A 27,323-nucleotide genomic window follows, 5' to 3' on the forward strand; every position below is an offset into this window, starting at 1 on the left:
GTTTGAGGAGGCAGCAGTAGTGACAGAAGTTGGAATAATGTAGCTTGCTAGTTCAAGTGAAAGGAGTAGGCAACAGTAACTGGGGTGTGATAACAGAAAGGAATGTTAAAGACAGATTTGTATTGTTCTGGAGGTTGAAATAGAACAGCCTAGGCAAAGCAAACTTGAAAATAAGGTATTTCCTTGTGGTAGTTCTTGTGATCAGCTTATGCAAGTAGAACAGTTTCTTACCTATCACAAAAATTCCTTTGTTTTCCTCATGTTGAGAATCCTGTATTTCTTATTAAGTCCTATGCTTTATCACTGTGTGTCTTGACTTTTCCTGCATTCAGCATCTTACAGATGAGATGGCTACTGACCGGTTGTAAATGTATTTATCCCTCTGCTTAGGAAGGAATGACCTCTCTATATAATAACATTCAGCAGACTGACATAGGAAACAAATACCTTGTTGGAAGATATATTACCTCAAGTCTTTCTGATTCTGTCACTATTTTACAGACAGTAAGAACATCAAGATTGCAAAAAATCTGTTGGTACATAGTCAGCAGAATAGGAAAAAGCTATTTGTGGGCGGGTTGTTTTGGGTTTTTTTAGTCATTCATATGGGCTTTTATCTTTCAGTTGGAGGTCTTTAATAATTTCAGATCATTGAACACTACATTCCTGGACTTTCCAGACATTGATTACAGAATAATTAATAATCTCAATATAACATACTTGGTTTTTAAGTTAACAGCACTGAAATGGTTATAAGTATGAATTTCCTGGCATTCAGCTCATTGTGTTATTTGAATCTGAAAGTGAAAAAAGATGCAAGATGTTCAATACTGTTTAAACTTTCTCTTAATATGAAAATGTAATAGATTTGTTGCACTGTGTTGAAATATATTCATTGTACAAACAATATTGTGTTTTATAAACAACTCTGAGTTGACTCTCTGAGAAGAGTCTCAAACTCTTCTGCAATTAAGTATGCCATTTAAAATTTGTAAAATTTTAGCAGCCTTCTCAGTGCAAATAGAGAAATGAAGTCTACAAAATCTTTGATAGTTTGTTTTGTTTTAATCAGTTGCTAATAAAGAGTTTTTAATGTTCTATGAAATGGTTAATTTTATCAACCAGAGACAATCCCTCAGTCTGTCACATTTTACAGGCTGTGTAAGACTGTGTGTAGATTATATTTCTTCACTTGCATCTAGAAGGATGATGAAATTTTAAAATATCTAAATGGCATATACCTTGGATGTAGAGTTTGAGACTCTGCTAAGACTGTTTTTAAGACTGGTTTTATAAGGCTTATTCTACTGGGAGATTGGTGAGGTCAAAAACATCATTGTGTGTCCATGCTTCCTTGTACAATGTACTGATTGCAAAATCACTCTGTTCATTCCTCTGTTGAAAAGGGGCAAATTATGCCTTACCTTTCTAACTCTGCAATCAAAAAAATTTTCTCTTGTAGAAAAAGTACGAACAACAAATATATAGACAAGCAGGTAGTTTGACATGAATTACTACTGTAAAACTGTTAAGATTAGTGGAGATTTCTTGCATATGTTAAAGTAGTTGCTGTAAGGAACAGTAATTGTGATGGAAAAATAGAAATTGAAATGGCAGTGATTGAAAACTTTTATGACAGATATATGGAGATGCTGGTAATTTGGATTGTTTGGTTTTGTTATTACTTCTAATAATTACCTCAGCACACTTAGAAAGGCATCATTAACTATGAAAAAAGAAAAGTCTATCATCTTCACATTAAAGATTACAGTCTCTAATGCTGAAAACTACATCCATCTTTAGGAAATAGATAATTTTATGCCTGATTTTAGTGTCTGTGTCTGGTGGTCCTTTTTTAACCTGTGCTTAACTTTTCTTTCAGGAAAAGGAGCCTGAAAGAATACTTAGAGATTTTGAAACAAAAGGTGTGAAACAAATCCTTCTCTTGCTCGGGCCACCAAACTGTGCAACATGATGTAAGTTATTTAGTCTCTTTTTTTTTTCCTATGTAGACAATGAAAACATACTGTTTTCTGTAAATTTAATAATGCTTTGTTTTGATTAAATTCTTTAAAATCATGGAGATAATTTTAATTTAATTTTAAAATTGAAGTTGGTTTAATAGATGCAAAAAATGTTAAAAAACATAAGGTGTTTTGAAAAAAAATTAATTGAAACCTTACTTCATTACTTTTTCAGCTAAAAATTTTAATTAGACTTGTAACTTTGACAAATTATTGCAGCTGACCTAACCTTGAGGTATGTGTGACTGCTTATTGTTACTTTCTTTGCATTGTTAGTTTGTGCATTTACAGTATTTTGAGCATTTGAAAATAAATGTTCTTGTTGGCTGAAGTTCTGGAATCTTGTTGTGTTGTTTAAATAATTTAATCGTTCTGGAGTTGTCAAATTCATATTTCAATGTTTAAGTCCCAGTAGTCTGGAAGGATCTAATCATTAATGGATGCAGGAAAAGAAGTGATCTCATAGGAAAGAAATCAACGAATTCTCATATATAAATTATAGAGAATATGAGGAGATTATCAGAGTCTTTAGAAGAAAAGAAACATTTAATTCTGTGTATGAATCAGAAAAGTCTGACGAGTTTCAGTTCAATGTCCATGTTAACACAGTACAAGCACAGAATCTATCTCACAAATGCAATCTTTCAACTGAGCTGTGTTACACTATGATTAAAAGACATCCATAGAAAGTTAAGGAAATAGATAATATAATTTTTGAGGAATTTCTTGGCTACCTATATTGATAGAACCCCCTCTTCAAAAAAGAGGTAATAAATAAGTTGTTTAAGAACAAGAAGTGGGGATTTGGAATCCTGAGTAGCCTGAGTATTTGAAGGAAGTGTTCATAGCTCTAATGATTCTCAGTTAACTGACAAGTGTTGCCTTCATATATACTAAAAATGCCATTCAGTGAAGTCCTTACTGTAATAAAGTATCAAGTGTGATCAATATGTTATTTGGAACTTGGTTTTTAGTGTAACTTCCATTGTTTTCCATACATTAATATTAGTACAAATATATTTTAACATAATTTCTATCTTAATTCTTACATGAATATTGTAGGAACATAAGGACTCAGGGTTCCTCTAGAGTGGCTGTGAGCATGAGCTACCATGTGAGAATCTTGCTATTATTCATGAACTAACCTTGAGTGTGCTTGTGTTCTGTTTGATCACTGTCTTTTCCAATTTCTTATTCCTCCTCCTGTTGTAGAAAGCCCTGTATCCTTTTAGCTTTGCTTTTATCCTGCTCAGTAATCGTCCAAAAGGAACGAATTTGAAATCTTTGTTGTTTATTCAATAGTAATTATTTTAAAATAATTTTAAGTTTAGATTTGTCATGCCAGTCATTATTCTTTTTTAAGCATTTGTAGGGGGTTTTTTTTTTCTGTGTTTTGCAGCTGAAAAGGTATTTATGATAATTAATTAATTAAATTTTAAGGTAGTTCTGAAAATTAGCTTCCTTTCCTAACTGTAATTTCTTTCTTTTCTTTTGTACAGACATGAAGTACATGATGTCAGCACAACTGTGTTTGCAACTGTTACCTGTTTCAAACTTCCTAAGAATTAACACTGGGTTTTGGCTGTAAGTACTTTGTCTAATAATGTTAGCTGTCTATCTACATGTAGTCGTTTTTCTTATAAACATGTTGTTTTTCTTATAAAAGTCTAACTCCTAGATGAAACTCTTTCATCATTAGGGCTTTAAATGCCTAATTAATGGTTTAGTTGCATGTAAACATTATTTTTAAAATATGTAAAATATTTTATAACAGTGATTGTATAGAGCATTGATCGTGCAAGCTGCTCATCATCTTTACAGACTGAACACTCTTTTAAAGAATCATTTAAATAGTCTGGCATTTTCCAAAAGCCCCTTAGTTTCTTTTCATTGTATTTTCAATGGCCACATTTTGTGTGGTTCTGTCACCTGTGTAAGTAAAATCTTTCTCAGAGCTGAAATGAGCAAATAATTGCTAACAATTTTGTATAAGCATTATTTTATTCAAAATAACCTTTGACAGTTTTACTCAAAAACATGAACCATGAGGAGACTAAAAGTAAAAATGGTACTCAGCCAATACTATTTGACTAACTGTGGTTATACTGCCATGCCTGCTACATCTTGTGGATCACAGTACTATCATAGCATCTAAGAAAATTGATGTTATTTCTCTTATTGCATTCTTTCAATGGTTCTGGTTTACTTTATTATTTATTTATTGATTTATTTGATATATAGTCTGTAGGAAAATAAGTCAAATTATACATTCTACTTCTCTTCTGAAAGCGATAGAATTCATAATTTTTCCACCTCCCAGGGCTAAATTGACAAATGTGGGCCAGTCAGATGAACTCTTCATCATTGTTTGCTTGGAGTTCTAAAACAGAACTAACTAAGCAAAGCCAAAGAGACTCCCCCAAACCCCACAATAATTTTCTTCACGTTTCAAACCACTGTTCCTCAAGATACAGGTCAGTGCCATGGGAAATGGTCTTCATAGTTTGTGCTAGCCAGACCATTTTTGTCACATAAGCTTGTACTCTTGAGGTATTTCAAAAAGAAAATTGAAAGCTGATGTACAACTATATTCAATAGGAAAACAATTACATGAGTGGAGTGATGTCTTCTTGGTGACCTGTGTTGCTTAGAAACAAACTGCTGTTTTGTCAATTGATTAAATCCTTGTACTCTAATTGTTTTTTACTGGAAAGCCCATTGCAATGCCTCACTCAGGCTTGGACATTCCTCCATTAACCATGAGGTCAAGCTACTGTGTGCTCCTTTCCTCTCTTTAGTCTGACTTCCTCTCAGCTGAAATCACTCAAGACACCTATCAGTGAGCATTTCTTGCATAAAGTTTCAGTTACAATTTACCTAGTGCAAATGGAGTTAGAGCACACATGATCACATAGTGCATTTCTGTTGCATTAGCCAGTGCACACAAGAAAAAATTTATAACAACATTTTGCATTCATAATTAATTGGTTAATATGTGGCCAGGTAAGTAATCTGCCCCCGTCAGACTTACCCTGTCAGCATTGTATAAACAAATTTAAACTAATGAAGTGATTTTATATAGGATCTATTATATGTGTTGTAGTACTGCTTGCTTTTGGTGAAGTGCAAGAAATTATCTGGCTAGATTTACTGTCTAAGTGGTTTTGGGGTTGTTTTTTTTTTTTTTCTGTTAGTTACTGAAGAATATTTCTAGAATCACAGCTTCTGGATTGAGCTACACATCTGATGTGTTTGTCTTCTCTTGTTTCACACTTTATCTTAACTATTGTAAAATCTTTCTTTTGAACTGGAAATCATAGCCATCGTCCATGTATAGCCATCTGTATTTATGCAAAATATTGCTGCAGGGTGTAGTTTCTCACCATCTCATTTCTATATCCACCTTTAAACTTTTCCCACGCTTCCCACTTTAAACCCCAGGTGGTCCCTTCCTTTCTATGCTAGCAATTATTGCCCTCTTGTTAAATTTTCAAGCAATTTTTTTTTTCTCTCTCATGTTATATTTCACACTTGACAGGGATTTATATAAACATTCAGAAATTCCCTTACATTCCATGGCTTCTTAGTGTGACTTTTGCTCCATGTACTCACTAATTCAAGAACTGAGTTTCAGAAGTGTTCAACCTAGTTAGGGAATGTCCTTGAAGGAATAGTAACAAGCTTAACAGAAGTAAGAGCGTACAGAAGATCTTCACAGCTTTTATTTTTTTCCCTACAGTGACCTATACAAAACAGCATTAAATAACATATTTTCAGGTGGGATATACCTTAAACCTGGACATCATATGTGTTTCTGGATACTGTGGTAACTGCTGTTGTGTTGTCAGGGAAACAGCCTTGTGCTCAGTAGGCAAAACCAATGAGGATTAAGCAAAGCTATAATATAGCTAAGTCCCTGTGACCTTAGCAGGATCAAGACCTGTCAGTTCTTCACTTTGCAAGTGTCCCTCAGCAGTGAGGGAGATATGCACAAGTAAAAGCCTACCTGCAGTGTGCCTGGTATAAGTATCAGACTTGGAGTTATTCTAAGAAGTGAATGCATTTCTCAGTTAGATGGATTAAAAAGAATCTTGTTTGTGTAAGTAAAATCTTTATAAACTAAATGATAGAAAAGTTTTCATGTAAGCTATGAATGTGGAAGAGGTAATTAAATTATGATGAATGCTGGAGTCTCTTTTATCTTTGTTGAAAATTCACACGAAAATATACCAATATAAAAGTACATTAAAGTTGCAGGGATAAGAAACAAAGTTTATAGCAATCTGGGGTGTGGATTAGTTGCCAACAGTTTTCAGCACAATGTTCTTTAGCAGTAAATATTGATGCATGTGTTACTAAAGTAAATCTCCAATATACACATATTATTTAATTCCAGTTTTTTGTATGAAAAGAAGTTAAACTTTTTCAGCTTAAGCATTCAATTATTTCTACTTTTTCTAACTCAGAATGCTATACATTAGTTGAATTTTCATAAAAAATAAGATGTGGAGTTTATTTTTCTTTTTATTCTTGTATTGTTGTGTAACATCAAATGTGATTTAATGTCTGTCTTAATTAGCTATGAGTTTTTATTATTAATCTGGGTATAACAACCATTATATTCTTTTCAAATATCTCTTGAGTTACATGTCCTTTATGAAAAAAAAAAGAATTAAAATCAGTCTTAGTTCATGTGCAGACAGTGCCAAATTTATCTTTTTCAATCTGATACTTGTCCCATGTCTTATGCTGGGATGGAGCATCTGAGCAAAGTGTGAAATGAGATGTCTGATTATGATAATGGCTTGACTTTTAACATTACCTTTTGATAAATATTCTTACTTAGTGCTTTGGTTTTTTTCCTTTAGATTAATCTAAATCTCTGGCCAAAGCCAGCAGATTTTGTTAATTTTGATTATTCTTTCCTGCTGTCCCCACTCCTTTTTATCAGTGCTCCTGCATTTCATTATTTTTTATATCTGAATATTTAAAATAACTGGGTGATTTTCTCAAAATTATTATCTTTGCCATTTCATCAAAGTTACAGAAAATTTCTGTAACTTTTTTCCTGTATTTTTTTATAAGAAAACTCTTATCAAAGTGAGTTCAGGCTTTTTGAAGCATATTTAAAGCCATTACAGAAAATTTGAAGTTGACCTGATTTCATTGCTTCATTTATGAGAGTAGCCTCTTTCCTAATAAGATATTTCTATCAGAACAGAGAAATAAATTGAGCAAGAGGACAGTGAATAATTGGCCACTTCTGTGAGTTCAAAATGATGTCAGCTTTCTTAACTATATAAAACGTGCAATAGAAGTTAGAGATGAGACCATATTCAATACTTGAAATATTTAATGCTTACATATTTAAGAACAGAACTACATCAAAGTTTTTAGAATACATGCAGAAGTTGACTTAAAAGACTGCAGCTTAAGTTCTGGGAGTAAAATGCACTGTGATGAAAAACACAACATTAATTTGCAAAGTTAAAAGATTAGGAAACATGTACCTTTTTCATTCCTGTTTCTTCTTCCGTTATTAATTTTTTACTTTTAGTTTTCATGTTCGGTACAGAGCTGAATACTTTTTTTAATATATTATCTGCATCTCAAACTTTTTCCACTTCTTGCATTTTTCCTAATTTTGTACAAATAAATCTGTCCTCATTTTCACTTGGTCCACCCTCTATTAGACCTCACTAATATGAATGACCTTCACCAGTAATGACTAATTTAGAAAACAGTAAGTAGAATCCAATTTTTTTTCCTTTCTTTAAACCAATTAACTAGTTTAACAGTGTTCCAGTAAATTACTGCAAATTGTCCACTACCCTTCTACTTTCTTGGATAATTTGCAATCCTGAGCAATAGTGATAGCAGCAGCATCCTCCCCATTTGTTTTGTTTGTGGACAAAGAGGAGATGAGCCTTTCCCAGCTCATGAAGTGCATTAGGTGAATCCAGGACATGTCATCCTCCCTGTACATGTGCTGTGCAACTGATCCATGAGTGCATAACAAGTCTAAGATATTTCTGAAGCTGTCGATTTACAGCAGGCCATCTGTGCATGGCCCAAAGCTGCATGTCCAGGTGTTCCCACTTGTTTGGTAGATATCTGTTCTTCCATGTCAAATGCTTGCAAATACAGTTTTCTCATTCAATTTTAGATTACTGGTGTAACTTTGGTCTGTATATTCTAAATACAATATATCATGAACATCTAATTTGTTTGATCAAATTCAGACATGAATTTAGAAGTAGACATTGGAAAAATATTAATGTGAAGTCAGTTTAATTCTGTAATATCAATATGGGGGAAACTGGAACTAGACTTGCATTACTCTAATCATGTCTGATTTTTCTTCTTTTTTCATCATATATAGCTATTGACAGTACTGTAAAATACAAGAACAGTATACAAAATCAAAATTTTCACATTTTTGATATATTGAAAACAAAACCCCAGGAAAAAAATTAGGTTATGGAAGACTTCAGGTGTTTAGGTTGCTATTGTCAAAAGACTGAACAGAGAACTGTCATTTTATTTGAAATAAATAAAAGCATAATGTCCAAGCTCTAATTTAGTTCAGTGATCTTCTCAAAATGAATTTATGTGATATATATCTCCACAGATTATGGAACATTAATTCTATTGCTGTTACGAGATTATGTGTTTATTGGAATAGTCAGTATTGATTATTTCTGGACTGCATTGTAATATTTTGAATTTGGAGCACTGTACATAAGACAAATGTTTAAATCTGTATATTGGATGCTTTCTTTTTCTATGCTTTTTTTCTTTTGTAATTTACCTTTAGGCTTCTGATCTAGACATTTAAGAGTTAAATTTCTCATGAAGGTAACTTAGTAACCCTAAATCACTTTCTGAATATGCAATGAAACACTCAGCCTTGGAACACACTTTTTCAGTTATGAAATACAGATGCTACGGTGGGTACATTAATTAACTGATATGTGATTTCCTTAAAAAAGGACATATAGCAATATGCTGTTGCCCATCTGTTTTAAGTCAAAGACTGTCTGCCACAGCAGCTACTCATGAACAACTGAATGTGTTTATAGTAGCTATCTTTGTGTCACTGCAATAATAAGTAGCAAGAGATAGATAATCCTAAAAGCAACCAAAGACTGTAACAACTAACCAAGAGTATCTCACTATTTTTCACATTGCTTCCCGCATTTTTGCTATTGAAAATGGTGCAAAATATTTATATCAACATATTGGTATTCATTCCTCTGCATATTTGACTGCATCTTTTATCATTTGCCCTATTAGTATTTATTTTACTTGTGTTTTGTATACAAAAATAATCAAGCAAACAGAAAAATAGCCATAGTCTTTAACATCTATGGATATTCTTTAAAATCAGCTCACTATGGGTGTGGTTTTTGTGCAAGTATGTGTGGTTTACATTGAAATAGTGATTTTAAATTTACAACCCAGTTTAAACTTAGATGTAGAATCAACCCAAAACTTCAATTGTAAGACTGTTATCACTATCTTTGAATTCATATGCTCAAAAGCAAACTGCTTGACAGCATGTTGCCTTGAGGCTTACTGTGATCCAACAAGCAGCACACAAGCTAGACAGTGCTTAGGGGTGCTCCCTTATGGCTTTCAGGACACAAGAAGTGACTTTAAATACGGAGTAGTAGCTAAATGCTTCCTCCCATTCCTGTCCACATCCAGCTCAGGGGGCAAGGAGGCTGCTGCAGATGTACAGAACAATGAAGATGTAGCTCTGCACTGAAGTGTGGCTCTCACACTGTCCTCTATGTATAGGGAAGGTGTTTCATTTCACAATCAAAGTAGTTTGGCTTAATTACCTGTGAAAGCTGGTAATACTTGCCAGCAATGCATGACGTGCTACCATTAGAATTTCATTTTCAGAGAGTTTCAAAAGGAGGTGTTTAGGGTAGCCTCAATATCTCTTGGGCTTTTTGATCTCTGGCTAAGTGTTGTGTACTTTTGCAGATTATTGATTGAAATAATACAAAACATGCAAGTTTTCCATTATTACTTTTATTTGGAGCACTGTTTTTTCATTTTAATGTTTCAGAACTGATATAATCAAATCCAGAAAATTATTAATAGAAAAATAGAGAAAAATTCAACTGATTTGCTAACATTCTTTGCTGTCCCCATTTTGAGTCTGCAGTTTAGATAAAACTGATTAAATACTGGTGATGCTTCCTCTGAGAGATATTACATTCTTCAGAAGTAATAATAGTCAGCCTGCTTCAGCCTGACTAAAACACATAGAGGCTCATTTGGATTACCAGTTCTGTTTTTCAAGGGTATTAACAGGCCTACATCCAAGAAGGTGATTATTTCAGTGCTTGTTGCTTGGAATTTGTATTGAGGCACATGGTTGCTAACATAAAACTGTTCTGCTTCCTCAGGAAAATATATTTAAGTGCTTTAAGGCACAAAACCACAGAAATGGCTGCAATGGATCAAAGCCGTTCATTTTTTCCTGTATTCAGTCTGTGGTTGGAGTTCGTAACCCATTCTACAGAGAAAAAGGCAAGAATGTTGCATATAAGGAATAATCACCTTAATACAGAAGATTTCATGTTAGGTCTTTCTTTTGGTGAGGCTTGATTGACATGCAAAGAGACTGCTCAGTTGAATGCAGTGGAGAAAATGAAGAAATGGTGAAAGTTTTTAGTTCTCTTGAGTAAAGAACACTATGACCATTGGAAGGAAAAAATACAGAGAGGCTTACAAATTGACAGTGAAACCAGTAGCTGACAGTGTCTTCTGAATAGTCAGAATTTGATTGATATTGCCTGAGCAAGTGCAAAAAAGAAATTGGATAAAATTCAGGATAAAATTTTAGGGAGAGGATATGATCGCATCTGTTGAGAGCATAGTGAGAATCTTATGTATAGTGGAAGGGGAAACACGAGACTTTTGGGATATTGAGTGATGTTAATTGCATGTCCTGATACACAGGTTAGGTCACAGTCATAAGAGTTCTGATATGAGGTATCTGAAAAGCTCCATGTTCAGCCTCTGGTAGTAAACAAGACAAGCACTGCAGTGCTGACTTTTGGCATTTCTTTTTGCATTTTGGAATTTACAGTTTCTGAGTCATAGCAGCCCAGTATATTTTCTCTGCATCATTTGTTGTTTTATAAGCCCCTATTGTTATTTCTTTTTTCCTCTTTTGTATGGTATTTTTCCTTGTATTTGTAATATTGTATTAAAATTCCAGTGTGAATTCCTTCTGTTATTTTTGTAAACCTCCAGGGGCTTGGGTTTTTTGTTTGTTTTTTTGTTGGTTGGTTTAGTTTTGGGGGGTTTTTTGATAGAGGTTTTTTTAAACTGAAATTAGTAATACTAATATAGATATGTCTTTGATTCCCGTAGTCCATAGGTACACTGATAAAACTGTTCTAATTCTAATTCTTAGTGCATTTGTATTAAAGAGGGGGATTTTTTGTTAGTAGGTTTCTTTCATAGTATTTCTTTCTATGCATTTGATTTCATCTTCATTATAGGTAAAAGTAGTTGGGTTTTTTCCTTTCAATGTCCACTGATATGTAGTTACCAAGAAAATTGTATTTGCTAATGTGATTTTCAAAGTGGAAATGAAATCTGTGAGTGTTCTCTTGGTAACAGAGCAGAGCTCAGATACAAAGCACAGTCAACTTGCATGTCTTATACACTGGTGCTTGTGAGATTGGACTAGAGGTTCTTGCTGTTATCTCAGCTTTACTTGCTTCTCCCAGGAGATTCTTCTTTGTTTAGGATAATAGAACTCCTAAGAGTTGAGGTCACAAACACCCTATTTAAAAGAGGGATGTGGTGTTTGCAGAACCAGAATCACAGTTAGGCAAGTAGATATTTTCAATCCAGTTGTCCCTTTAGTTGGGTGTCTGATATGTTCTTAAGTGCTCAGGACCGTGGCTTGCAAACCTACTGAATTCCTTAGTCTATGATATTAGGTGTATTTTATGGGTCCTACACTGTCTAGCAGGAGACATCCATTATGCACAAGGTAAATGTTGCCCTGGAACTTCGTCCAAGAATTTTCAAATTATGTAACTTTTGAATCTTCTAAAAATACAATATGTACGCTTCAGCAGAACCCAGAGGAAAAAACTAATCACATGTATATTTTTCACTGTACTAGACACAAATGATACTCTACTTCTGCAAGTCAAACATATTTTTTTTGCTATAAAACTCCTTTCAAATATCATACTTCAATTTTGACTAAGGCAGAAACTTAGACTGGTTATAACAAGTGTTAGGTCTGCAGGAATAACAGGTATTAGATATGTAAATTCCTGCTTTACTGACTATGTGAGCCGCATGTAAACCTTTAATATAATCTGGCATATGTACATGACTCTGCTGCATCACATTTTCTTAACAAGGTTATGTTTAAATTTCCCATCTATTCACTGGCATTTTGACAATTCCAGAAACAGGTCTGGCAGGGTTTTTAAAAATAAATATTTTAATCTATTTTATAATGCTGCAATTTCTTTTCCTAGTAGTGTTCAACTCAGCTTTCCCATGCGGCTGTGTTAATGTCTTTGATTACTTCATTTCTGGTAAAAATTCCCTGTAAATTTCTTTTCCTTGACTTGTCTGCAGTAGATGTCTGCTATAGACTACCTTGATGAAAGGAATTGGCTAGGATGCTAATGGCCTGCAAATATTTGCCAATCCATGGTCAAAAATGTAAACAGAACTGTGTTTTAAGTTCTGCTATTCTTTGGTTGAATAGGAAAGGGACCTACAATGATCACCTGGTCCATCTTATTATCAGAGAATCATAGAATTGTTTGTTTTGGAAGGTACCTTAAATATCACCTAGTTCCAGCCCTCCTGTCATGGACAGGGATACTTGTCACTACACCAGATTTCTCAAAGCCTCTTCCAGCTCGGCCTTGAACAGTGTCAGGGATAGGGGATCCATATCTTCTCTGGGCAACCTGTTCCAATGCCTGACGACCCTCCCAGTAAAGGATTTTTCCCTAATGTGTAATATAAACTTACATTCTTTCAGTTTAATGACACTCCCCCTTTTCCTGGCACTATATGCCCATGTAAAAACTCCCTTTCCATTCTTCCATCTTTTATCTAATGGAAGCCTGCTCTGCGGTGTCCCCAAAGCCTTTTCTTTTCCAGGCTGAATGTCCCCAACTCTCTTAGCTTGACACCAGCTGGTCTGTGTCCCTATATTGGAGAGATGGATGCACCAATCCAGGTGGAGTCTTGCAAGATCAGAGTAGGGAGGAGAATGACTTTCCTTGATCTTCTGGCGACATCGTTCTTTGGATGCAGCCCACAACACTTTCTGGGCTTGCAAGCACATGTCACTGGGTTATGTTGGACTCCTCATCCACTTACAACCCAAATCCTTCTCCATAGGTGTGCTCTCAATCCATCCTCCTCCCAGGCTGTATTTGTGTTTGTGATCACTGTGACCCAGATGCAGGACCTTGCATTTGGCTGTGTTGAAGTTCACAAGGTTCACACTGACCCACCTCTCAAGACTCTCTTAGGGTCTCCATTTGGGCATCAAGGCTTTGATTACAGCTCATTGAGTTCATCCAGCCCATCAAAGTGTTCAAGACTGATTCTTATTCTTAGGACTCTCCAATGGTTCCTGTGCCACCATGAAATCTGTTCCTTTGGATTTTGGGATTTTCCTAAGCATAAACCGTCTACTAATGACACTGATTTGCTTTCCCTTTACAATTGTGTCTTTACTGATAATTCTACATTTACATAGGGTCTAATATAACCAATTTGTACCAAGTATTATTTAAATACATAGTGAATTTTACTTTTTCTGAAAAAAAAGTAAAATAAATAAAATAAATAAAGTTGATAAGACTTCAGATTTGTAGTCTTGTTTTTTGAACAGCTCTTCAGGTCTTGAAAGGATGTGATTAAAACCTCTACTATTAATGGAAGAATGATTATACCAGGATCACTGAGTATAGAATTTGCATATAACTTCTGCTTCTTCTGAGCGAGTGTATTGATTTTCATTTCTTTTTTTCTAACTGGGAGTATTATTAGAAGATAGTCTAAATTGATAAGTCTGACTGAATTTTCATCTGTTTAAAATCATCATAAGTCACTTTGAAACAATGCAGCCAATTGTCCTGTTGTGTTTTAAAAGAGAAGAAAAAATAAAATTATTCTTTGTCCAAGTATATTTATCAAATTTTTCAATTATTTTCCATAATTAAAAAATACTTGTGTTTTCTTGTGTTCTTTATCTTTCTTATCTCTCCTAAATTCCTTTTGTTCCATTTTGTAGATTACTTCACATGTATAAGTTACTTGTTAAACTGCTCCTCTCAGAAATCTAGGGATGAGTGATACAATTCAAATGTTTTTATTGATGCCAAAACAAAATACTGTGCTATTGAATTGATTCTAATAGTTAAGGAAGAGGCACAGTATTAGAGTTATAGATTTGTTGTCTCATTTTCATTGGAAACCATCTTAATGTTCATAGAATCCATTGAATTGTCTGAGCCAGTAGCAACTGTGAGAGAATGGGGTAACTGAATCTGAGGAGGACATTGATTCAGCATTTCTTGTTTTTGTATGACTTGTTACTTTTCTAAGATACTATGGAAATTATGATAATGAATTGTCTGTTTAGCTGGCATTTAATATTCACTTATCTTGTGTTGTGCTGGCTGTTCTGTTCTGCAGCTTTTCCCACGGTGAACTGAACTAATTTGCAATGTTGTCAGATTGCAAATGACTGGGAAAAAGTTGGTACTTATCTCACATTTAGGGCTAGAGGAAGGGAGCCTAAGCATGTGCATCTGCTTTGGAAAATCCTGCAATTAAATGGTTGCACATCATCACTAATAATTTAAGGACTTTGTAGGTGTGTCCCTTTAAAACTAGTGTGGATTTTTAATTTAATTTTGGCAATTTGCAGTAGTTCATTTTCTTATTCTGTTTCAGATCTTGTACTGGTCATGCATTTGAAACAGATTTTCCAACGTATCTTCTGTAAGGAAAGGTCCTTCTGTTTGTTTCTTTTCTGTCAGCCTCTCATGGTGCCACTGAAAATCTTAATGACACTCAACAAGTCAATACTTTTTAACAAGGTCATTCATTAGATTTATTTTATTCTTGAAATTAAACCCCAGATTGGTGGAGATAGATAGATATAGATATATAGGGGTTTTTTTTTTGGTTTTTTGGGGTTTTTTTTAATGTTTGACATGAAGTAAAGAATTATGATGGGCACAGTTGCAGATAAGTTCCTTAATAATATAAATTTGGATCATGTCCTGTACTTTGAAGAGGAGTAACTCAGGAAGTTTTTCTCCTCTTGTGGGTTTTCTGACTGGAGTCACTGAAATAATCCATTTTAATATTGTAAACTTTTACTTCAGCAATGCACCCCTGTGTCATTTATCTGGATTATATAATTGTTTGTTTCTTGCTCTTAGGTTTCCTGGTCTCCTTCAGTGTGTCAGGCACTGTCACCATCCTAGTTCCCCTGTCAGTATTACAGTCTTTAAAATCCTGTGCTTTCCTACTTAGGTGAGAAATCTCAATCCATACTGATCCTATTTTCCTTATTAATCCAGTGAACTCATTTATCTGATTTGATTCAGGCATTTTAGTGTTTAACACTACTCTGTTGCAGCCAACAGTTTTTCCTATGTTTTTTGTACTGACCAATACACATTTAATTTATTAATTTCTTTCACTGTGTTTTTATATGTTTATGATGTTATTAAAGTAATTTAAACTCGACCATTTTACTTTCCCCATTGTATTTCTTGTATTGTGCTTTGTATATGTTTTTATACCTTTAGTAGTACTTTTTGAGTTACCATGCCATGTTTAAGTGCAGCTCTATTCTTAACCAATAAACTGAATCCTCCTATATCTGCAAAACAGTACAAGTAAGTAATTTCTTTTGTTTTAACTTCTTTACTTGCCCTTCATTTCCACCAGTACAACATAAATTTTATGGTATTATTGTCTTAAAATTGAGTTTGTTAAAATGTTTATGCCCCATACCTGAACACTATGAGATTTTTAAAAAAAAGGGAAATACAAAAGTTGAAGAGGAACAATTAAATGTGAATTCCAGAGTCTGAGTAGAAAGCCACATAGGTATTAATATGAAATGTTAATGGATTTATACATGTTTTGTGGGAGAAGGCTGAAATTTTTGTCATACATGGTAGTAGGGCCAAATTTTTTGTAGGTGCACTAAGAAATGCACTTATGCAATAGATCATATATGATTCTACATTTTCTTGGTATCTTAAGTGACTGTTCTACACTTTCAAGAGACTGAGAAGATTATGAAATAATAGAATTTACAGCATTAAATAAAAACATCTTTACCAAACATTGGAGGAAATGGCAGGGGGGTTTTGAGGTTTTTTTTGTTAGTACTATAAATTTCCTACTTTAAACCTTCTCTAATTTTTTAGATATTGTACAAGCCATTTTCCCTGAAACTTTGAGATTATTTGCATTAAATGCTATAGTAGTTTACATTCTCAATATTCTTTTGCATGCTTGACAGTACCTCAGATTTAAAGTAATGATGAACCACACAGTTATTGTTTTATTGTTTCAAACTTAGAATACCTTGGAAAGACAACATAGATTTTAGCCCAGTTCTGGATACATTAAACTCTCCTTTTCCATCACCTTCAAGCAGGAACTTTAGTTTTATATTGGACTCTTTGGCTATAACCTCCTGGAAATAATTTTGATTTGCTTTTTTTATTCAGCTCAATGGTAAGGGCATTCGGAGAAAGAGTTTCGATTGTATTTTTGGTCTGTTTAAAAACAGGAGAAAACATTAAAACAAGACATTAGATCATGACAGAAATAGAAAAAAAATCAAATTAGAAGAATTTTCAGTATAAATAGATATATAATTACAAGCCCTTGAATGTATGTAATTACACATACTCAAAAAAACCTCTATGCCATTGCCATAATGAAAAAGCCATCATTTCTCTTCAAAAGCACTTCAGGAAGCAAAATTCAGACAGTCTGCCAGCATATTCAATTTGTCCATCTCTCACAAAAAATTGTACCCTATCCTCAGTAAGGAAATTGGTCTCTGGTCGAAAGCAAAGTAATTACAAGAATTCTCAGAAAAAAAGAGCATTGCCCTCATAACTCATTGGAATTAAAATTGTAAATATTTCTCTTCCCCCCTGCTCCCTCATCTGTTTAATTTCATGACTAAATAGGTCCCTGACCTTGGCTTGATTGACAAGGGAAGTTAAAACTGCAAGCACTTACTATTCCATTCCACATATCAGTGAAAGGATGTATTAAATAAATGAATGCAGCTTAACTAATGTTTCAATTATGGAAGGTATGCTATTTTATAGTAAACCGTTTACTTAATAATACAATTTTTAATGTTAGTAAAAATCTGAAATGCTATTATTAGAAGAAAAAGCACTAATGTTTTTAACATACTATAAACTTTGTCAGTATATTGTGTGCTTGCTACTGGAGTTTATTTTATTTGGTTACAATTAGCAAATATTAGTAAACATGAACCTATAGACTGGTTATGCCCTCCATGTCCCCTGAACCGCACTTTTGATATATGATTTTGGTCTGTCTCATCTTTTTCCAGCCTCCAGATAACAACAGGGCTGCTGTTTCATCACAAGTTTTGTGCTTTCCATATGCCAGGTTATGAATTTTATTGGAGAAGTAAAACTGAACAGAATGTGGAAGTTGTCAAAAATTATTGATAAAAATTGTCAGTAAAGTAAAATTGCTTTCAAGCTGGGAATCAAGCATTCTGTAGATACACTCATGGCTTTTATTTTCTTAGAGATCTTAATATTCAGACTAAGATCCTAGATCCCACAATAAAATATGTTGTAAGAAGTGGACTAAAGGAGAGTTAGATAATCAGGCCATATTGCCTAGCAGTGATTTCTTTAATTCTCGTTTGAACTTCTCTTTCTAGCTTCTGTGTTCTTTGAAGACTCTCACACATAAACCATAAAAAGTATCTTGATCTTAAAGCTTGCATTTCCTCCCTACTACAATATATAATTTTTCACCCATCCTCAGTCTTTCATTACTGTTTTATTTGAGGAAAGTATAACTAAGAGTCTCATTCAGAGTTTAGTTCCAAGACTTTAGTTAATCAAGATGAACAAAATTCTCAAATTATTTTTTTGCTGGTCATGGAGGAAGATTGAAAAGAGATGAAAAGAAGCTGGGTATCCCACTGGACATCAGTGAAGTCATCATGGTCTATCAGACCTGATGATAGGCATCCTGGAGTTCTAAGGTATTGACTGATGGAAGTTCCCAAGCTGCTGTCCATGATACTTGAAAGGTTACAGCAGATGGTTGATGTTCCAGGCAACTGCAAAAAGGGAAACATATCCATTTTTAAGAAGAGAAGAAATAACAACTTTGGAAACTATTAATCTGTCATCCTCAACTTGGTGCCTGGGAAGATCATGGAACAGATTCTCCTAGCAGTTGTTCTGAGGCAGTTGGAGGACAGGGGGGTGGTTTGGGACAACCTGCGCAGCAAGGGTAGGTCCTGCCTGACCAAACAATGATGGAGTTACTCCATGATGGAGTAACCACAACAATGTATGAGGGATGGGTTGCAGATTTCATTTATTTGGACTTCTCTAAAGTCTTTGACATGATCTCCCACACATTTTTGTCTTGAAATTGGAGAGACAAGGGTTTGATGGATGGACTGTTTGGTAGTAAGGAATGGGTTTGATAGTCACATCCTTGGTCCACTGATGGACATCAGTGGTAAGTGGTACCCCTCAGGGATCCATACTTGGACAAGTATAATTTAATATCTTCATTAATGACATAGACAAAGGGATCAAGTTTGCAGGTGACACCAAGATAGGGTGTTTGACATACCACCTGAAGGACAAGATGCCATTCAGAGGGACCTGGACAAGCTGGAGGAATGGGCTTATGGAAATCTCATAAGGTTTAACAAGTTCTGGTGCTGCACCTGGGTCAGATCAACCCCCGGTATCAGCACAGGCTGGGCATGAACAGCCCCAGCCCAGCCCTGCCCAGAAGGGCTTGGGGGTGCAGTGGGTGAGAGGCTGGATGTGCCCCAGCCATGGCACTGACAGCCCAGAGAGCCAAACGTGTCCTGGGCTGCATCCAGAGCCCCGTGGGCAGCAGGGCAGGGAGGGGATTCTGCCCCTCTGCTCTGCTCTGCTGAGACCACCTGGAGCACTGCACCAGAGCTGGGGTCCCTGCACAGGAGGGACAGGGACCTGCTGGAGAGAGCACAGAGGAGGCACCAAGATTGTTAGAGGGCTGGAGCACCTCTACTGAGTGAAAAGACTGAGAGAATTGGGGTTGTTCGGCCTGGAGGACAAAAGGCCTCGGTACCTGATTGTGGCCTTCCACTACCTGAGGAGAGTCTACAAGGAGAGCAGTTATTTACAGGAGAATGTGTTTTGGTTTCAGACAGTCTAAAGAGGAACACTATAAAATGAGTTGCCCCTGTTTATAGGTTTAACCAATCACTTTCCACAAAAAAGGAGAAAACAAATACAAGCTGGTGTAAGTGAAAAAAATGACAGTGTGCTGACTTTGTGCTAACAAATGAAACTGCAACAGGCAAAACCCAGCAAATAAACACTGGATGCAAAATTTCCGAGACATACTCCCTGAGAACCAAGAGAAACTGGAAATGCCTTTTTTGGGATGGTGCCCGCTGCACCCGACTGTGTGAGGGGAGACAAAGAGAAAAGATTGCAACCTTTGCAGGCAACAAGACAGGCCAGGAGACAATGGGAAATGATGGCCTGATGAGAAGGTAGGAGACAGGAGCAGTTCTAATGGCAAATGAAAATTTTCTGGGTCAGCTCTGGCACCTGCTGCCTCCTCCTGCTACATGCAGGACTCCACCCTTTGTGCTGGTGTGTCCTGGGGGAAGAACTGGCTGGTTGGTATAAACCTGTCCCCAGAGAATGCCTCAAGCTCCATGCTGCTGACAGGGTTTGCAAACTTCACTCCAAAATAGTTTTTGCTTCTGAAATACACTTTTCCTGAGTGGCTGGTATTGCAAGCCCAGAAAAAAACACAATAACCTGAAGCAACCCTCTGCAAAGAGGAGCCTTCACCTTCTGCAAATGCTTCATTTAAAGAGTGCTCCCTGCTTCCAGACTCTGAATTAAAAAGGGGTGCACGCAACACGCCTCTTCCCTCCCTACAATCCCCATTTCAGGATTCCTGAAGCTGTGGCAGGAGCTGGAGCATAAAGAGACAGAAAGGTTTTTTTGGGGGCACAGATAGATACCAAGTACAGTATTGTTTTGGGTTGCCCAAAACAACATGGAGTTGGACAAGACAAGACAAGTGGCAGTGGCTTCAAATTGATTATTGAGTATTTAGAACTATATATTGACAGCATATATTTAGAGTATGTAGATATTTAGAATATATTCTTTACTGTGAGGCTAGTACCTGAAGAAGTTGCCCAGCGAAGTCGTGGATGGACCATCACTGTGGGTGCTCTGTACTGAATGGGACTTTAAACAGCTTGGTCTAGTTAAAGATATCCATGGCCCAGGCAGGAGGCTTGAAACTAGGTTATCTTTAAGGTCTCTTCCAACATAAGCCTTCTACAATTCTGTGCATCTGTTCCCACATTGTCCTCTCGTTAGATACCAGCGACAAGAGCACAGCACCTCCTTCTGCACTTCCCCTGCAGAGGAAGCAACACAGAGCAAATTTATTCTTTCAATTAAAAAAAGTTTGGCATTATTCAGGCTCAAATCTCTAAGTTCTTTTCAATGGAGCTAGTCCTGATTTTCAGTTTGAACATGTTAATAGGTTTTTCTGTTTTTCTTTTAAGAGAAAAATAGTTTGAAACCATGTTCTTAAAATGATCATATTTTAATATGTTTATTACTATTTCTGACTCATCATTGCTTGATATTTAATTTTAGCATTTGAAAATTTAGTGCCACATCAGAATCACTTGCAACTACAGCAGATTTTAGTGCCCTCTGAAAAAAAAATCCAATATGCTAACAGATAAGAGAACTCATGTGCATGTTGCAGAGCAGCTGGGAGCTCAGAGCCTCCAATAAGAGCAGAGAGCCCAAGACACTGAAAAGGTGACTGCTTATTTTTATAGATGTCTGAAGAAATATTTTCTGAAGATTATATGCTTGATGAGTTAGTTAAAGCCAGGGTGAAGGCTTTCTGATTCTGTGCTGCACACTCATGTTCATATAAGAACAAAGAAAAGCAGTGTATATGAAAATAAAACCAGTGTACTCTTATGAGACCTTAAAAACATTCCTATTTAAAAATTGCTTCATGTTAAGTTGAAATTATTTGCATATTGTCAAGCATGGAAAATATATATAGATTTGAAGACAAAATGTACATATCACAATTTGTGTGCATTTGAGGTGTCCTTGTGTTAGAGTTTTGTGTCATTCTTCTTTTGTGAAGATGGAGTATTGTACAAAAGCAGGAGAACAGCAGAAGAAGGGCATCTATAGTGGGTATGGCCTCAGAACATCTTGTACTTCTGTGCAGTTATTCTGACGAAGTAAAAAAGGAGGAACAAATTTCTTTAGACATGGGAACACTCACCCAAAGCAGAGTTTATGGTTTATATAGAGGAAATGGCAAGAGATGTCAGGGTGTTGAACCCCATGATGAAGTTGTTGACTAGTTTAATATGTATTTTATGTGGCTAATGAAGGAAGAGGGTCTTGTTGTGGTTATTTAGCTGTTTTATTGTCACTACATAAGCAAAAATGGTAAAGACATGCCATTCATGTATCTAGACAAGAAAATACAAGCAATATGCAACATACTCAAAATTTTTAAATATTTTTTTTAATATTTTATATATGTTATATATTTTAACCGGTTTTCACTTTATGTAAAAAACCACTTTCCTAATCCACTCCACCTTTACCTGCATATATTTGTAGTGCACTTTAAATGAGTGCAATTTATATGTTTGTTACTCTTGATGATCCAAGACTCACTATTCAGCAATAATGTTACATAGTGGTATTCCCAGTTTCTCTGCTGTATTCAGACCTTTGCCATACTAGAACTAAAATTCAATGAAAACCCTTAAATGTGTATAAGGCCCTGAGCAAAAACTGTTTTACTTTTAAGATTTGCTTCTAGTGCACCATATTATTTGTTAATGTAGATAAAGCATGTAAAGATGTACAATTTTCTGGTAATGGTAATTAAAAGATACATGTTCATACACAAATATTGAGATTTGACTAGGGTATTGATAAGGTGTCAAATTATTTAGAATTTATGGTGGTATTTTAAACAAATTTTACAATATTACTTCTTGATATAAAAATTGTGATTTATGAGTGAAGTGGCTAAGAATATGTTTGGTCAAGGTTTAACTGTGGACAAAAGGTAGAGAATTATTTTGCTTTCAGAACATTTTAGTGATCCACTTTAGAAAAGAAGAAATAAAAAAGAAAAAGAAAAAAAATTAAAAAGAAGGAAAGGAAAGTAATTTTCCAGGTGTGGAGCTTGATAATCTCTTCTACCTTCTTCCTGGAAGGTTGTTTTCCTTCTTGATTAATACATTTGCCTCATATATATGTAAAGCATTACTTTAGTGTTATTAGATATTGAATTAGGGCCAAATGTTGTCTTTTGTTTCAATCTGCGTATGTGAACACAATATATTGAATATTCAACATTGCTTATGAAGAAGGAGACAAAATAAAACAATAGCCAAGATTCAAACAGCCATTATACTGGTTGCAAAGCCACCATCAAGACCCACATAAAAGCTAGTGAAGCCAAAAAGTTCTTGAACAACAAGAGAGAAGCAAAGGCAATTTTCATCTCTATTCTTTTAATGTTAATTATAGTAACTCAAAAATCATGATTTCTGGGAGCATTTACTGTTACAAATACTGTACTTGTACAGTCCAAAAGCTTCTGTTAAAATTATATTGTAGACTCAACCAACAAAGGGCTGAATATTTATAAAATTATGATTCTGCATTTATTTTTTAATAGAAATTGCTTTGAGGTAGGAAGTTCTTGTTGAATAAATACCACAAATAGGTCTAATTTGATCACTGAAACTGTTATAGCTTCTAGTCTGATGAGTACAATATGTGAAATAAAATCATGGATGTTGCTTCCTAATTTGTGCATGATGAAGTTGTGCACCATAATGTTCAAACTGTTCTGTAACACACTATGAAAGTGTCTGCTCTACTAATTTTTACAGAAGGTCAGTAGTGACAGATGCACTGAAATTGAGAATATACAAACATAGTTGCTTGATTAACTATCAGGGATACATTCACACTACCAAATAAAAAGTAGATCATAGTCCAGAATATCTTGTTTCAATATGATGTTTTTTGGCTAACAGATATTATCTGTTTTGCGAAGTGAGGATCTCTCTTATACTCTGCTAGAGCCCTATGCAAAATAAGAATTATCCTGCAGAAAGAACAACTGCAAAATTCTAGGATTTTCGGCTGGTGGAAATAGATGTAGCTAGGAAAGGGGAAGAGGGGAAGGAAGGGAAAGATGTAAGATGCAAATAATCTGGCCTTTATTCTTGGTGCAGCTGATGCCTAAAATATTTTCAGTGAAGTATTTCTGCTGTACATGACATAAAAGTAATTCCCTAGTACTTGCTCTTTTGAACCTTCTTTATGTTGCTTTGTAAAGTGAAAGAAAACATAATTTTTTGTTTTTCTTCAGAACGTATACAAGGAGATAGAAAAGTTTGAGAAATCTTTGACAGGAAATGTCTCAGCAGTACACAGACATGTGACTGACAGGTAATATTTGGGTAGTAAATTGTTAAGAAAAGTCAGAAAAATGAAGAGATCTCACAGCATCCCCACCCAGAAGGACTTGTGGGTGCTGTGGGTGAGAGGCTGGATGTGCCCCAGCCATGGCACTGACAGCCCAGAGAGCCAAACGTGTCCTGGGCTGCATCCAGAGCCCCGTGGGCAGCAGGGCAGGGAGGGGATTCTGCCCCTCTGCTCTGCTCTGCTGAGACCCCCTGGAGCACTGCACCAGAGCTGGGGTCCCTGCACAGGAGGGACAGGGACCTGCTGGAGTGAGCCCAGGAGAGAGACAGCATTTTTTTTAGAGGGCTGGAGCACTTCTGCTATGAGGAAAGGCTGAGAGAAATGGGATTGTTAAGCCTGGAGAACAAAAGGCTTCAGGGCTACTTACTTGTGGCCTTCCAGTATCTGAAGGGAGCCTACAAGGAGGAGAGCAGCTATATGCAAGAGCATGGAGTGACAGGAAAAGGACTAATAGAGAGCAGGTTTAGACTAGATACTAGGAAAAATTTATTGTGAGATTGGTAAGGCACTGGATCGTGTTGCCCAGAGAAGTTTGGATGCCCCATCCCTGGAAGTGTTTAAGGCCACGTTGGATGGAAGTCTTACTAACCTATTGTAGTGAAAGGTATCCCTGGCCATGGCAGTGGGGTATTTGCAGTTGTTTGTCATGAGACTTAGTTACTACCATTGTTTTTTTAAATTTTGGAGGGTTTTTTTTGTTGTTTGGCCTTTAATGCCTTCCCACTTATTCCTGTGATTGCAGTTCTTCAAAGTGTGGGTATATATAACAAGCTGTCTAGGCTCTTTGTTCATAGTCAGTAAGAAAAAGGCACTTTTCAGTGAAATTTGTCTTTATTTAAAACAGGTAAGATGAGTCACCTTTGACAACCTGATTCTCTTAATTCACAATATAGAGACCCCCCATTTGTGGGAGCCCAGGGCATACCCCTGGCCTCCTTGGGGGTCTCAAAACCGCCCTGGCGAGGGTCTCAAAGATTCCTGAATGACACCTTGGTGTCTCAGGTGCTGAATTCTAACCCCTGGAGGAAATTACAAACCCAGAGAGAATGGAAACAAGCTGCCAAAATTAGTAAAGTGTAAATTAGATTGTTAGAATGTAAATAAATAGACTTCTGGGAATGTTTATGATAAGGGACATGTGGCCAAGATGGAGAATTTGGGGGGTGGACACCTTTTCCTCCTTCCTCTCCATGTCATCCATGTTGGGTGACACGCTGACATTTTAGATTGGATGGGGTCAGGGCTGGACCATTTAATAAAATTGTATTGTATTGATAAAATTTTGTAAACATGTAATACGTAGTACTAACTATATAAGATAAGCCCTGCCTTGACCAGGCAGATTCCACCATGGATGCCAGGCTGAGCAGACCCTGCTGGCCAGGCAAAAGGTGCCTTAGATAAGAAATAATAAACAATCCTTGGAACAAGAGAAAACTGTCTCTGGCAATTTCTCTTTGGCTGCTTCAGAGAAAACCGGGGTTTGAACCACTTCATGTCCCTGGGGTGATCTCGGGGCAAAGGAGAAACCTCAGACCGAGACACCACCAAGCTCAGCTACAAGCTCAGCTATAGGTATCTGCTTAAGTGAGGTGAAATTTATCCTTTGAAAGTGTCATCTGATGGGGAATACACAATCACCTCAAAGTTCAGCTCAGTTGGACCCCTTAAGGAGGGAGCATTACTTCCTTGTGGCCAAAATGGCCACATTGCAGTGACTTTTCTAGTGTGCATTTCACTTTGACAGAGTTGAATATTTTGCTGTTATGTAGTTTCCAATAGTACTTTCAAGATTGCTTTGTCAAATTACAGATTTCTCTAAATATCCAGGTTTCTTTTCTTACACTTACTAAACAAGAATCATTTGCCTTCACTAATATCCCTGAAGATATTAATAAATCCTGGAACTTTGATACAGGCTATGCGTTAATTAATTAAGAGTGTATTTTTTAAAATACACTAATAAGACATTGTGTGAAATGGATACAGACAAGTTAACAACTTTCACAACAGTAAAATATTTTCAGAGCAGGAATGGGAAACCCCCTAACTTGTTTCTATTTCCCAAGCTCATTAAAATGTCAGAAAACTATCTTGGGAAAACAAGAAAATGTTTACCTCATTAAATGCTTAATCTTGAGATTGTATGGATGTTTTATCCTGGGCACTGAGATATGGTGTGGAAACTGTTACTGAGGGTGAGAAAGATGAAACTAAATCAAAAATAAGAGGAACAGGGAAAAGTGAGGATACAAGACCTCTCTTTCAGCACTGCCAAACTTTGCTGTCTACTCATAAATTCATTTCCAGGTTTAATACAATTGCTTTTTTACTAAATTGAATCACTGAAATTTGACTTGCCGTCCATAATCTGCAGTTCCTTACTCTGATGTCAGGATATGTACTTTTGTCTCAGCCCCTGAAGTTCCTATTTCTGTTGTGATTCATGAGGTTCTATAACTATTCTAAATGACTACTTGTTCATTCTCTGTTATTAGGTAATTTAAATAAAGTGATCTTCTAGTAAGGTCTGAAAGGATACTGACAAGGTATAATTGACATAAGAATATTTATGTTGAGCTTTATCAGTAGTATGAATTTAATTCAGTAGTTTTCAGTTATGCAAACATAATATGAAATTAGCTGTCATTAAGAATTATCTCATTCATTGGCTTTTGTTCACCTCTTGTTAAATTTTGCCGCAAATTAGATGAAGACTTTTATGAGAAACTAATGAATAGGCATAGAATAGCACACAAAGAAGACACAGAGGTAAAAAATCTTCCCTCAATGATGCCAGTTTTTGATGTATTTATTATGTATGGATACATAGAAGATTTCAAACTCAAACCTGATGAGAAATTTTTAAAAAACATGAGATAAATAAAGCTCAATGGAAATTTTTTTTCTGTGATTATGATGATTTATCATAATTGTTTATCATTTTGTTTCTGATTGGATATGGTTGTAAAACTGTTCTCATTGGCTTTTTTCAGGATGTTTATGTTTGCATGTTAAACTTTGTAAATATCAACAAAGAAAACAGTATTTCTGATCATAACTATGGTAAGATAAAGATATGTCTCTCCCACATACTGCTCAGTAAAATTCCTTAATGGAATCCTTAAATGTGCAGATGTTCTTTTATAGACTAGTGTGGCTGTTATTTCTTTGACATGACTTCAGTAGGTTAAATTCAGAAATGTTTGTTTCCATTGCAATTACATACTTTTTCTTCTGCATCTAGGTGAAAATAAAGGATTCATATTTGTTGCTAGGTCTGTGCATAGGCTCTTGGTTGAGCAGGCTTTTTTAGTGCATCTGATTTTCTTAAAGTCGTAAATTTTTAATTTCTAGTTCCAGATTCACCACCATGCTAGCAAGATAAAGAGTACTATAAAATTATATAACAGTGACTACA

General features: G+C 35.6%; 1 protein-coding gene across 7 annotated transcripts in view; it reads left to right on the forward strand.

Moving 5' to 3' along the window:
* The window catches only part of PRLR (prolactin receptor), a 141,468-nt gene that overhangs the window by 18,539 nt on the left and 95,606 nt on the right, over positions 1-27,323 (forward strand). For 3 of the 7 annotated variants that reach the window (XM_079329854.1, XM_079329851.1, XM_079329855.1), the window contains exons 3-4: positions 1,883-1,976; positions 3,524-3,608. The gene's annotated coding sequence lies outside the window, so the exon portion shown is untranslated. Of the gene's footprint in view, positions 1-1,882; positions 1,977-2,199; positions 2,260-3,523; positions 3,609-21,004; positions 21,176-23,679; positions 23,867-27,323 lie in introns of those variants that run through there. The other 4 variants (XM_079329852.1, XM_079329853.1, XM_079329847.1 and 1 more) reach the window with 3 other exon arrangements.

Source organism: Erithacus rubecula (genome assembly GCF_903797595.1).
Source record: "Erithacus rubecula genome assembly, chromosome: Z".
Taxonomy (NCBI): Eukaryota; Metazoa; Chordata; class Aves; order Passeriformes; family Muscicapidae; genus Erithacus; species Erithacus rubecula.